This window comes from Magnolia sinica, chromosome 19 (genome assembly GCF_029962835.1).
Source record: "Magnolia sinica isolate HGM2019 chromosome 19, MsV1, whole genome shotgun sequence".
NCBI classification, from domain to species: Eukaryota; Viridiplantae; Streptophyta; class Magnoliopsida; order Magnoliales; family Magnoliaceae; genus Magnolia; species Magnolia sinica.
The window spans coordinates 63,212,887-63,225,782 of NC_080591.1; the positions used below are offsets into that span (position 1 = coordinate 63,212,887).

Here is a 12,896-nt window from a genome sequence, read left to right on the forward strand (position 1 = left end):
TGTGAATTAAACTTGATTGTGGTTTAATTATTAAAGGAATATTTTCTCAGTCTTTAATGGTCTCTTGTGACTGAAATTACAATGGGTTTGCAATGGCTTTGAATATCTTTTTTTCTCTTTTGATGTTTATGACGTCAGGAGGGCCTTGTTGTTCACCATCGTCTCCTGGGCATGGTTGGATGATAGTACTCTTCCTAACTTTCATGTACTTTTGATTGGTTGGTAATTAGTTTAATCCTGTTATTTGCTTTGTCTCCTGGGCATGGTTAGATGATGGAGTCCATTCTAATACATATACCTTTCATATCTTGAAAACCAAATCAAGTAAGTTCAGTTTGAATTCCATAATTCTTGATGCAGGCATAAGATCTCCCAGATCTCTACAAGTGGATCCTCTGAATCCCTAGTTTCCTTCCTCTGAATTCCTTAAAGTTTTACATTAATCTCTCACCATTATTCATCAATTTATATTTAATTTAGATTGCATCTTAGGCTAGTTCTATTTCTACCTAGTTTTAGGAAACGTACAAGTTTCAGTCCCTGTGGATTCGACCTCGGTCTTACCGAGTTTATTACTACATCACAACCCTATACTTGGGGAGTGAACAATGTTTCACCTACTTGAGCTTACATCGCACATTATACACTGGATGAGCTGATTCCACTTTATTCCAGGCAGGAAGTTTCCCAACTTGCGATTCACAATTTCAGTCTGCCCATTAGTCTGTGGGTGGTAGGCGCCATTGAACTGAAGTCGTGTATCGAATAAAGCCCATAAAATCCACCAAAAGTGGCTAATGAACTTTGTGTCACTGTTAGAAGTAATGGTTTTAGAAACCTCGTGTAGTTGCATGACCTCTCTAAAGAATAGATTCGCCATGTGTGTTGCATCGAAGGTTTTCTTGCATGGGATAAAATGTGCTTTCTTGGAGAAGCAATCTACCACCACGAACACTAAATCTATGCCGCATTGTGTTTGTGGGAGACCACGCACGAAGTCCATAGATAAATCCTCCCAAGGGCCGTCAGGCACAGGTAATGGGGTGTAAATGCCTATATTCTAAGATTGCCTCTTAGATATATGACAAACATGATAACGTTGCACTGCTTTTCCCATATCACGTATCAATTGTGGTCAGTAATATCGCTCCTCGACAAGAGCTCGTGTCTTGTCTTGCCCAATGTGTTCGATAAGGCCACCTCTATGTAGTTCCTGAATAATCTACTCCCTCAGAGAACTTTGGGGGATGCACAATCAATTCCTTTTGAAGAGAAAACCGTCCGTATATGTAGGTCATTGGGTTAACCATCTTTGCACTTCATCCAAGAATCTTTAAAGTCTTCGTCCTTGGCATACAGCTCCTTGAGACAGTCGAAACTGGCCACCTCATTGCTCATTTTAACAAGTAGTGATGCATGAGGGCTAAGTGCATTAGCCACCTTGTTCTGCTGCCCTAATTTGTGCTTCAGAATGAACGTGAATTCCTACAAAAACGTAACCCATCTAGCATGCACATAATTCACATTAGTTTGACTATTAATAAAATTTAATGCTTGATGATCAGTGTAAAGAACAAACTCTCTTTGAATCAGATAATGCTGTCAAAGTCGCAGCACCTAAACAACTACATACAACTCAAGCTCCTACGTCGACACTTCTTTCAGGTTCACTGAGCTTTTCACTGTAGAAGGCTACTGGCTGGCCTTCCTCCAACAATACTCCTCCAATTCTAACATATGAAGCATCAAACTCAACCTTAAGCAACTTATCGAAATTAAGAAGAACCAAAATCGATCTTGTGGACAACCGACGCTTAATCTCATGAAAGGTCTTGCTAGCCTCATCGGTCCACTGAAACGGTCCATTTTTCATGCAACTTGTAATAGTTGCGACAATCATGTTAAAATTCCACACTAATCGACGATAGAAAGTCGACAACCAATGGAAACTCCTCACTTCTTGAATATTTGTCGGGATTAGCCATTCCCTAATGTCTCACACCTTTTCATTGTCCACACGGTTGCCTGTGAACGTCACAACAAATCATAGGAACAACAGGTTGTCTGTTGAAAAGCTACACTTCTTCAAGTTGAGATATAACTTGTTAACTTGTAGGACTTGTATCACTTGCCTGAGATGTTCCTTGTGCTCTGTCTCATCTTGAATATTTATCAGGACGTCATCAAAATATATTACCACAAATCAGCCAGTGAACGATTTCAGAACTTTGTCACACCTTGAACTTTGCAATACCGGAGCATTAAAAGTTCTCGAGTGTTACTATAAAATTTAACTTAGCATGTACATGTGCACGATACCAATATAACCAATCCTAACCTTACATTAAAATGACGGTTGAAAATAATCTCCATCCATAATCAAGTCATCCGACCATTGATTTTTAAAACGGAATCATTGTATATCTGAGTATTTTCACTTGTCCATCATAACTGACCGTTCAGTCAACTAATCACCCCTGGGTAAAAATATCTGACCGTCCATTATATTAGTTGATATATATACATTCCCTTAATTAATTTGGTGAATAATTCTTTATTTATATTGATTTATGTAAGTGCTGTAATGTATAAAGCACACTCTTGTTTGTCAAATTTTGATGAGTCAAAACAACTTATGGAAAAGTTCACCTTCAAGTGAAAGTCATGAAGTTGGAGAGTTCACCTTCAAGTGAAAGTCATGAAGTTGGAGAGTTCAAGTTGAAATAAATTCAAATTCTATTATACTTTTAGTAAAAGATCAAGCTCCACATTTGACTACACTTAAAGTATAAGATCAACTATGCTTTATTGAAGATTCAAGAAGAAGATTCAAGCTTTACACTTCAATGTCCTGTCTTCTCAGGTCTAATAGACCCTAGAAAGACCTTAGATTTAGGTGCTTTCAAGAGTCAAACTTATATGGGTTTTTATACTTTGGTTAGGCCTAAGTTCGACTAGTCTAGACCTTGGTTTGACTAGTCTAAGCTGTGGCTCGACCAGTCTAAGATAATCTTCGACCAGTCCAAGTTTGAAATCCAAAAAATAGATATTTTTGGTGGTTTCTCGACCAGTCGAGCAGACTGCTCGACCGAAGAGGGACCTTCGACCAGTCAAGGGTTGCTTGACTCGAAGTCCAGCGACCATATTTTGGCTCTCTTGACCAGTTGAAGCCCATGCTCGACTAGTCGAGCAGGGCCCTCTTTCAGTCGAGCAAGGCCTTCGACCAATCGAAGAACAGTTTTATCTGATCGCGCCCATAATTTGAAATTTTGTTAAATCTTAGATGAGTCATAGGAGACCTTAGACGAATTGAAACAACAACATTTCTAACTATAAATAGAGGCCTTCTCTAATTTCAAAATGATTCATTCAAGCTAAGAAAAGCCTTCACCAAGAGAGAGAGAGAGAGAGAGAGAGAGAGAGAGAGAGAAGTCCCCACTATCTTCAAGCTATTGCATGGTATTTTAATATTTTATTTATATAGCTTTTTGTTTTAATTTTTTGATCTCTTTTCATGAATCTTATTCTTTAAAGAGAGTGATTGCTCTTCTTTGAGATATTGAAGAATTCAAACAAGTAGCCATTGATTTGAATTAATTTAAAATCACTTTATAACCTAGAACCCTTGTTTGTGTTACTGGACATTGAACATTCTACTTCAAGCGAAGCAGTTCTACAGTTTACATCAAAAACGTCTTCAAAGAGAAGAAAGTACAATTTTATTCTTTGTATTTTGATTTCTTTGATATAGTCTGAAAATCTCATGTGTTGGTTTTGACTACGATAAGCAGAAAATCTCAGTGTGTGGTTTCTGTTTGTGATAGCTTTTCTAAAATCACAACTATATAAGGTTTTAAGGTGAACCTGTGAAAATCTTATTTTTAGTGAACGCCAATATCATATGGGTTGTGATTATTGGGAGTGGATTAGGTGTGGCTGTTTGAGAACATTTGGTGTACACACCGAACCACTATAACTCCTGGTGTTGTGGTGAATGTTTAATTTTTATATCTATGATGAATGGTTGTAACTTTATTTCTGAACTAATGAATGATTGTAATAAATAGGTTTATTATATCTCCCTTCATTTGAAGTCTTAATCCTTAAAAACATTTGTGAAATCAGGTTGTCCTTCCTAAAACTTTATTTTTGGTGTAAGGTTGTCCTACGAACTAAGTTTGAATCAATTTTCAATACTAGTGCTATTGAGATTTGTGATTTATTAGCATTTATTTATGATTTCGGTACTTAAAGTTTTTATTTGGCATAGTCCTATTCAGCCCCCCCCCCCCCTCTAGGACTGTTAAGCTCACCTTTTTTAAGTGGTATCAGAGCTAAGTTGCTCATATTTTTGGATTAAGTTTCTTAAGTTTGAAGATCTAGAGCTTTCATTATGTCAAATTTCGATACCAGGCCACCACCTTTTGATGGCTCTAACTATGCATATTGAAAAGCCAGAATGAGGATTTTTCTAAAATCCTTAGATGAAAGCGTGTGGCAAGCCACTGTAACCAAATGCAAACCACCTATGTCTAAAGTTCTAGGTAGTGATGGAACTAAATCTATGAAAGAAACTGCATCTATTTATGTACTACACCTCAGAAAAGCGAAAGCAATGTAAATGCTAAGGCCTTACATGTCATAACTTGTGCTCTATCACCTAATGAATTCAAAAGAATCATTTCATGTGATACAGCTAAACAAGCCTAGGATATTCTTGAAATGACACATGAAGGAACTATTAAAGTCAAGAAGTCTAAAGTTTAAATCCTCACTACAAAATATGAGAAAATTCGTTTGGAAGAAAATGAAACTTACATGGAATTCTATAAGAAATTAAACAATATAGTAAATTCCATGTGGGGTTTAGGAGATGGAATCTCAGAAAGCAAGGTCTATGCTAAAATACTGTGATCTCTTCCTAAGAGATTCAATTCGAAAGTAACTGTCATTCAGGAATTAAGAGACACTGATCAAATGAAGGTTGATAAGCTAGTTGGTTCTCTCCAAACGCATGACTTAAATTTTAAAGCTTCTAAAGGTAAGTCCATTGCTCTTAAATTATCTAAATCTGTTTCAATAGATAATTGTATTAATTCTGATGTTGAAGATACATAAGATGATATGGCTTTACTTGCTAAGCAATTTTACAGAATTTTCAAAAAACAAGAAAAGTTTTGATTTTTTAAAAACCATTTGAAAAAAGAAAAGAAAAATCTAAATCTTAGAAATTTGTAAAAGACAGTTAATGTTTCGATTGCAATGAATACGGGCATTTGGCGAATAAATGTTCTAAAGGGGATAAATAAAAAAGAAATGGCATGGTAGCTACTTAGGATGAATCATCCGGCTCTGAAAGTTCTTCTAAGTCAGATGAATCAAAACATGAAAACTCAAATGAAGTAAAAGCCTAGATGACTATAGCCAAAGTCACCTCCTCAGATAGCTGTAATTTATTTGATTACGATACTCTTAAGAGCGACCCTGAAAATTAGAATGAAGATGATCTTCAAGATTGGGAAAGTTGCAAAATTGTTGTCAAATTGAAAATTCAAAGGGAAAAATATCTTAAACTAAAAGAACTCAAAAATAATATTTGGAAAAATCTCATCTTTCTGATCGTTTTGAAAAAACTAAACTTGATTTAAATTTCAAAACCTCAGAGCTAGAGAAACTTAGAATCGAAAATGAAAATCTAAAACTCGAAGTTTATTCTCTTTTGAGTTCTAAGGATACTTAGAGATATGCCCATGGAGACCTGAAGCTGGTAAAGCTATTAACCATATGCAGAAAATGTGGCGATAAATCGGGTCTGGGCTATACCAAAGATAGTTCACTGAAAAACAAAAAAGTATCTCTTATATTTGTAAAAGGAGAATCTTCAAATTCTAAAGGTGAGAACTTGAGAAATTTTGGTTGAAATGATTTTCAAAATTCAAAACCTTTTCAAGTTTCTAAGATTAATTCTAATACTATCAGCTAAAGAAATCATAGATTTAGTAAACCTCCTTTGGCTGAAAAAATAGTGGAATTACTCAAAGAGCTTCTTAAATCTAACTAAAATGAAATTGGAGTTAATAGACACTGAAATAATTCCAACTCCCAAACATGGAGAAAATCCAATGAAATTCCTAAACCTAGAACCATATTGAAATGGGTTTTAAAAGTTATATGTCTTGTTGCCCACACAGCCTTCAAAGCCACTAGCCATTTAAAATGGTACCTAGATAGTGGATGTTCAAAACATATGATAGGTGACAAAGAAAAATTCACCAACTTCGAAGAAGTAAACGAGGGACCAGTTACTTTTAGTGACAGAAGCAACTGCAGAATTATTGACTAAGGTACTGTTCAACTCTCTAATCTCCCTCTCTTTGAGAATGTACTGCATGTTGAAAGTCTAAAACATAACCTCCTAAGTATATTTCAAATTTGCAATAACAAACATAGCGTGAAATTTACAAATCACGGATGTGAGATATCAAATGAGAATGAAAGTGTGATATTAAATGGTCATAAAACTTCTGAGAATTGCTATACTATTAATGGCTCATGATCTTTTAATTTCTCATGTTAAATAGTCCAAACAGACGAAATAAAACTACGGCATAAACGTCTTGGACATGTCAACTTTAGACATCTTTATAGCTTGAGCAAAAGAGATCAGATTCGTAGTCTACCTGAATTAAAAAGGGTAGAAAAGATTTGTGGCGCATGTCATATTGGCAAGCAAATCAAGAGTAGTCACAAAAAAGTGAACTCCTTAACCACATCTAAACTCCTTAAACTACTCCATATGGCCTTGGTAGGACCAATGAGAACGGAGAGTAGAGGTGTAAAGAAGTATATTTTGGTTATCGTAGATGATTTTACTAGATATACTTGGGTAGTTTTCTTGAGAGAAAAATCTGAAACTCTTGATGAAGTTAAAAGAATTCTAAAATAAATTTAGACTAAAAAAGAAGTACATGTGATCAAGATCAGAAGTGATCATGGTACGGAGTTTGAAAATAGCAATTTTGAGAAGTACTGTATAGACCATGGTATATCATATGAGTTCTCAGCTCCTAAAACACCTCAACAGAATGGGGCTGTTGAAAGAAAGAACAGAGTAATACAGGAAATGACCAATGTCATGCTAAATAGTATGAAGTTACCGAAAAACTTATGGGTTAAAGCCGTTAATACTACTTGTTACAATATAAATCGTGTGTATGTTGGAAAAGAAAAAAATAAAACAACTTATGAGCTATGGTCTAATAAGAAGCCAACTATTAAATACTTTTGAACTTTTGGAAGTAAATGTTACATTTTACGTGAACAGAAAAATTTGGGTAAGTTTAAAGCAAAGAGTGATGAGGGAATATTCTTGGGTTATATTCTGAATAGTCGAGCATATCGTGTTCTTAATAAAAGAACTAGAGTGATTCAGGAATCGAGTAACGTTGTAATTGACAATCACTTGATTACACCCACACCAAGTCAAGATGATGATGTAGTCAACATTATCGATAAACTTGACTCTTCATCTAAATCAGATAATTCTGAATTAAAGTCAATCAAAGTGTCACACCCCAAACTCGAAAATTGGGCTCACAAAATTCTCGATCACCGAATTCGGTGCCGACAGCCTCCGTAGCACCCCATTGTTGGCTCCCAGCGTCCATTCGCCAGGTTCCGATCCTAGAATGCTACGAGGAGGATTTTCAATATTAGTTTGATTCGTAATAAATATAACCAAAGGCATAACCCACAAACAACAACCAAAAACCCCATCACATTTCCACTATGATAAAAAAATTTACAAGTACAAAGCGCATAAAGGGAAATACAATGATGATGAATAAAAAGCTCTAAGATGATCTACTAAGAGCTCCTGCCTAAGCGCTGTTGTGGTCCAACGTCACCTGCACACAACGGTCGTGCATAAGCTTATAGAAAGCTCAGAGGGCGGTGAAAGTGTGTGCGCAAGGTAGTAATAGAATTATATAGTATCAAAGTAATGTAGAATATACTGCTGAATCCATGAATACCATTAGCCGTACCAAGGCTATACGATGTAAGGCATGAATGATGTCAGCCATACCAAGGCCATGTGATGCAAGATGCCACTCAAGCATACAAATCCTCATCTGAGTTCACATATTAATACAGTTCAACTCTGGAATATATCTGGGGTCTAGTACACTCCGATCCAAATTGCCGTCCCATCGCGCGCAACAAGATAAGTGGAAGATACCTCACTATTCATCAGCCAATATCAGGCCCGACTGATCGATAGCAGATCCATTGCTCGAGCTGGTCAAACTCAGCTTAGCTTTGCCCTCTCCTATCAGGCGGGTAAGGCTGCACCCCCTTCTAACCGACCACAATATAGTGGAAAGCGCGGCCTTCTGGTAATCGACACTCGGGCTCATGCACCCACTCGGTCTAGACGTTGGAGTAACCTCTTGGTACCATAAGGGTTTAGGGACTTTCACCCAGGGATATCTATAACACCCTATGTAGAATAAGATCTTCGGTATCCAATCCTGCCAACCACGATATGCCTATGGAGGCTACGATCCTGATGTCGCTATGGCGTTGATGAGGGTGGAATGTTTCATATCAGACCCCAATTATTGCTTGATTTTACGTATATGATAATGCTTAATGGAGTATTTTAATTATATTTTTGTTGTAGGATGAAATCAGGAGCGTTGATGGAAAAAGATTACTACAAGCGTGGATTTGATGCTCCGAAGTCACCAGAGCAAGGGACACACTCCAGAGGACCAATATTGAATAATTTACACGCCAGGGATCTGAGGAAATCAAGCCATTCACATTAAAATGACCTGAAATTAGTCCAGAATGCAAGATCATAGGGGTTCCGCCATCCGATTGACACGAAACTCCATGCATGGGATGGGGATCATAAATTAACCGTACAAATTCAATTTCAGCCATTGAATCACTGAGGAAGTGGCCCAACGGCCAGATCAGCCCCTTAATTCATTAAGTGGGGCCCACCTGATAACAGGATATGCTTCAAATTTGGTCTCAACCCCTTAATCAGGGAGACAAAACAGATGGACGGTGAAGATTTCTCATAAGCATCACAGAGGGCCCTGTATGTGCAGCATGTGCGTACACCATGTACACGTGCCCACCGAGCACGGAACCAGCTAAGGTGAGTCAGCAGGCACTAACCCGTGTCTCCTTTCCAAAACGGCAGTTGCCGTTTTCATTCAGCGTAATAGACGAAAAGTCCATTTTTACGGACCTCTGTGGGGCTCACCCAAGACATGTACGTCTTATCCAATCCATCCATCGTGTAGAGGGCCTCGAAGAAATCAAACGCACGCTGATTTTTTTATACCCATTCATACACACGTGTTTGGTACAGAGGCCACAAGCGGACTACCCTGCAACGTTTAAATTGATTTTAGCATGATTTCTTCTCTGGGCCGCGTCAATGGACGTTCAAAACCATCCATCTTTGAACGAAATCTCGTCCTGAATCCAATGTACGGGGTGGATTTTCCTGAAAAAACTTCTGTGGGGCTCACCGATCATTGCAGCATTGTACGTGCGTAGGCTTACGTACGTCTGTGAAAAATGGACTTCCGGGCGGTTGTGGCCCACCATCTTTGATCAGATGGAAGATCCGATCCGTCCATCGTATAGGCCAGCCAAAAACGTCCCAGGAGACGTTGATTTTATGGATAAAATACAAAGAACAAGGGACTTATGAAGCCCCGCACTTTGCTGCAAAAAGATGTGGTGCGAACTTTGCTGCAAAAAGGGTTTCGCACCAACCGACTTCAGCACTCCACCGCCCATCCTTGCTGTATAAAAGGAGGAGGCTGGGATGTCTAGCAGGGAGGAGAGAAGATCTAAGGAGAGCTCGGTTTAGAGAGAAGAAAGAGAAGAGAAGAAAGAAAAGGAAGAAAGAGAGTAAAGGAGCTTGACGTGAAGCAATCAAAGGGATGTGTTTGTTTTCTATTATATTTTTCTTTCCAGATTCTTTGTTCCATCCCATGAGTTATTAATTTCTTAGCTAGGGCTGGGATGAAGCCCTTAATTTGAATGACTCTTGTATGTGTTGATTTTATCTGAATTTGAATGGTTTGTTTCTTTCTCTAGTGTGCTTAACTGAAATCTCCGTACTTCTCCATTCTACGAGCTTAACCAAAGTCTAGTTATGGATGTTGTTTGAAATATTATTCTAGGTGCTTGTGTTTGACCATGAACAGGTTTTCTATAGAGGAAGAAACAAGAATCTACACCTCTTCATGCCTGACCATGGATGGAAAGATGTGATCCATATGCTTTAAGGGATTACACATTCTGTGTGCCCGACCAAGGACATAGTTTGTGATTTATTTAATTTATATCAATTTGAATAGGGTGAATCAACAGGTAAACACAAGGGTTAGGATAATTAGGGGTGGATTCGAAAGTCCTAGTCTTCTCCTTGATTGAATTTTCCTCATTATTCTCGATTATTTTCGTATATTTGTGTTAGTAGTTTGCTCAATTATTTGTTGGATTAGTTAAGAAGAATCGTAGATTTAAATTGTGACAACCAGTCCTCGTGGAACGATCTCGTAATATGTACCATATTTACATCTGATTCATATACTTGTGAGTTTAAAATCATTTAAATCAGGTTGGTTTAAATAGAACATCAAGTTTTTGGCGCCGTTGCCGGGGACTATTTCGGTCCAATTGGATTTAGGATTCTCTCTTGTCATAATTCATAGTCTTAGGTTTTTACTAACTTTAGGTTAAATTTTTATTTTTATTTTTTATTTTTTTTAGAAACTAACCTATTTCCTGTTTTGTAGGGTCCTAACATAAACGTCTAATTTGGTAATCTCTTTCTAAATTCTCTACTTTTTCTAATTTTTATTTTTAGAATTAGGGTTTTACTTTTTTAGAAATTTTCTATTTCTAGGCTTTCTTTTTTAGAAAATTTCTATTTTCTAATTTTAGATTTTGATTCTTCTTTCAAGTAACCTTCTATTTTCTAGTTTTAGAAATTTTTCCCTTTTTAGAAACTAACTTAGCTTTTTATTTCTAAGATTAGAAACTTTCTTTTTTAGAAATTAACCGTTGCTTAGGATTTTTCTAGCATTATTTTAGGAAATTCAATTTTTTTTTGTTTTTATTATGTCTACAGGAATTGAGGAAGGAAGCTACTAAATAAGATTGTCTTCAAAAGGAGGAGCTCTCAAATCTTCAGACATTCATCATCTCCTTTTCCGGGTTCTTCCTTCCAATTCTCGTTTACATAGTTTTCTCTTATTTTTAGGAATTCATAACTTTTATTTTTAGTTTTATTCCTCTTAGGTTGCATCTTAGTTTAGTTTTCTTTCTTATATTGATAACATAGTTTATGCTAGGACGTAGATCTCTGAACATAGAACTAGCACCTTTTGATCCTGAAATAGAAAGAACCTTTCGTAGAAGATTTAGAAACATCCTATTTGAAATCGCAGACGAGAATGGAACTAAAGCTCTTAGAGATTATTCAGCCCCTGTCCAATTCAATGCGCCTTCATGTATAGTGTTGCCCGCCACCACGGTAGCACACTTTGAACTTAAACCTGGGGTCATACAATTGTTGCCCTCCTTTTATGGTTTAAATAAAGAGGATCCATATAATCATGTGAAAGAATTCTTAGACATTTGCTCCATCTTTAAGTTCCAAAACTTTTCAGACGATTCGATCCGTTTGCGCCTTTTTCCTTTTTCTTTGAAAGATAAGGCGAAAGCATGGTTGAATTCTCTAGGAGTTGGGTCTATCACTACATGGGACCAACTGTCTAAGAAGTTCTTAAATAAGTTCTTCCCGGTTCACAAAACTAATGCTCTCCGTAGAGAAATTACAAATTTTACATAAAAAGAGGGTGAGCACTTTCATGAATGTTGGGAAAGATGGAAGGACTTACTTCTTAAATGTCCACACCATGATTTTGAAAAGTGGCAACAGGTTCAATACTTCTATGACGGTCTGACAACCCAAAACTGTCGCATGGTTGACGCCACCAGTGGAGGTTCATTCATGACCAAAAGTGATGTCGAAGCTTGGAATTTCTTTGAAACCTTGTGTGAAAACTCCCAGCAATGGGACTATTCAAATAGAGGTGAAAGAAGTCCTCAACCACTGAAGAAAGGGGGTATATATGAGGTAGAAGTCACGCCAGATCTTTATGCCAAAATTGATAGCCTGACAAAGAAAGTGGATGCTTTAATGTTAAACAATGGACCTCCACAAACAACTTAAGTCGAGTGATGTGCCATATGTTCCAGTCTCGCCCATCCTACGCAGTCTTGTCCATCTAGTTCAGTATTTCCAGAATTTCTCCCTGAACAAGTGAACGCTATGAACACCTTTAGGAGAACTGAGAATGATCCTTACTGAAACACCTACAACCCAAGGTGGGCTAGACATCCAAATTTCTCTTGGGCAAAAGGACCACAACAAGGAGGACCATCTGAAAATCCTCCTATGCAACCTTACTCCCAAGTTGGCAGTCAACAACCTCAGCAGTTCCCGCGGTATCAACAAGTACCTCCACAATCTAGGAAACCATCTCTTGAGGACACACTTAATCTTTTTATGCAGAGTTCACTCCAATTTCAAAAAGACACCCAACATACTTTACTAGCTAACCAGCAAAGTTTACATGCAAATGCACAATCCATTGCCAAGCTGGAAGTGCAGTTGGGTCAACTTGTTGCCACATTGAGTGAGAGAGAGAAGGGCAAGTTTCCTAGTCAACCTGTGGCAAATCCAAAAGGACAGTATGAGATTGGCTCTAATTCAAACCAAGAACAATATCATGAGCAAGCCAAATCAATCATTACCCTTAGGTCCGGTAAACAGATCGAGAACAAAGTAGAGA

The 12,896-nt window shown here is 37.3% G+C and overlaps 1 non-coding gene across 1 annotated transcript; it reads right to left on the reverse strand.

Moving 5' to 3' along the window:
- Window positions 1-11,857: 11,857 nt before the first annotated feature.
- LOC131235788 (small nucleolar RNA R71) lies at window positions 11,858-11,964 on the reverse strand. The gene has a single exon (XR_009166309.1). It is a non-coding gene; the product is annotated as a small nucleolar RNA R71 (small nucleolar RNA).
- Between the last annotated feature and the right edge of the window lie 932 nt (window positions 11,965-12,896).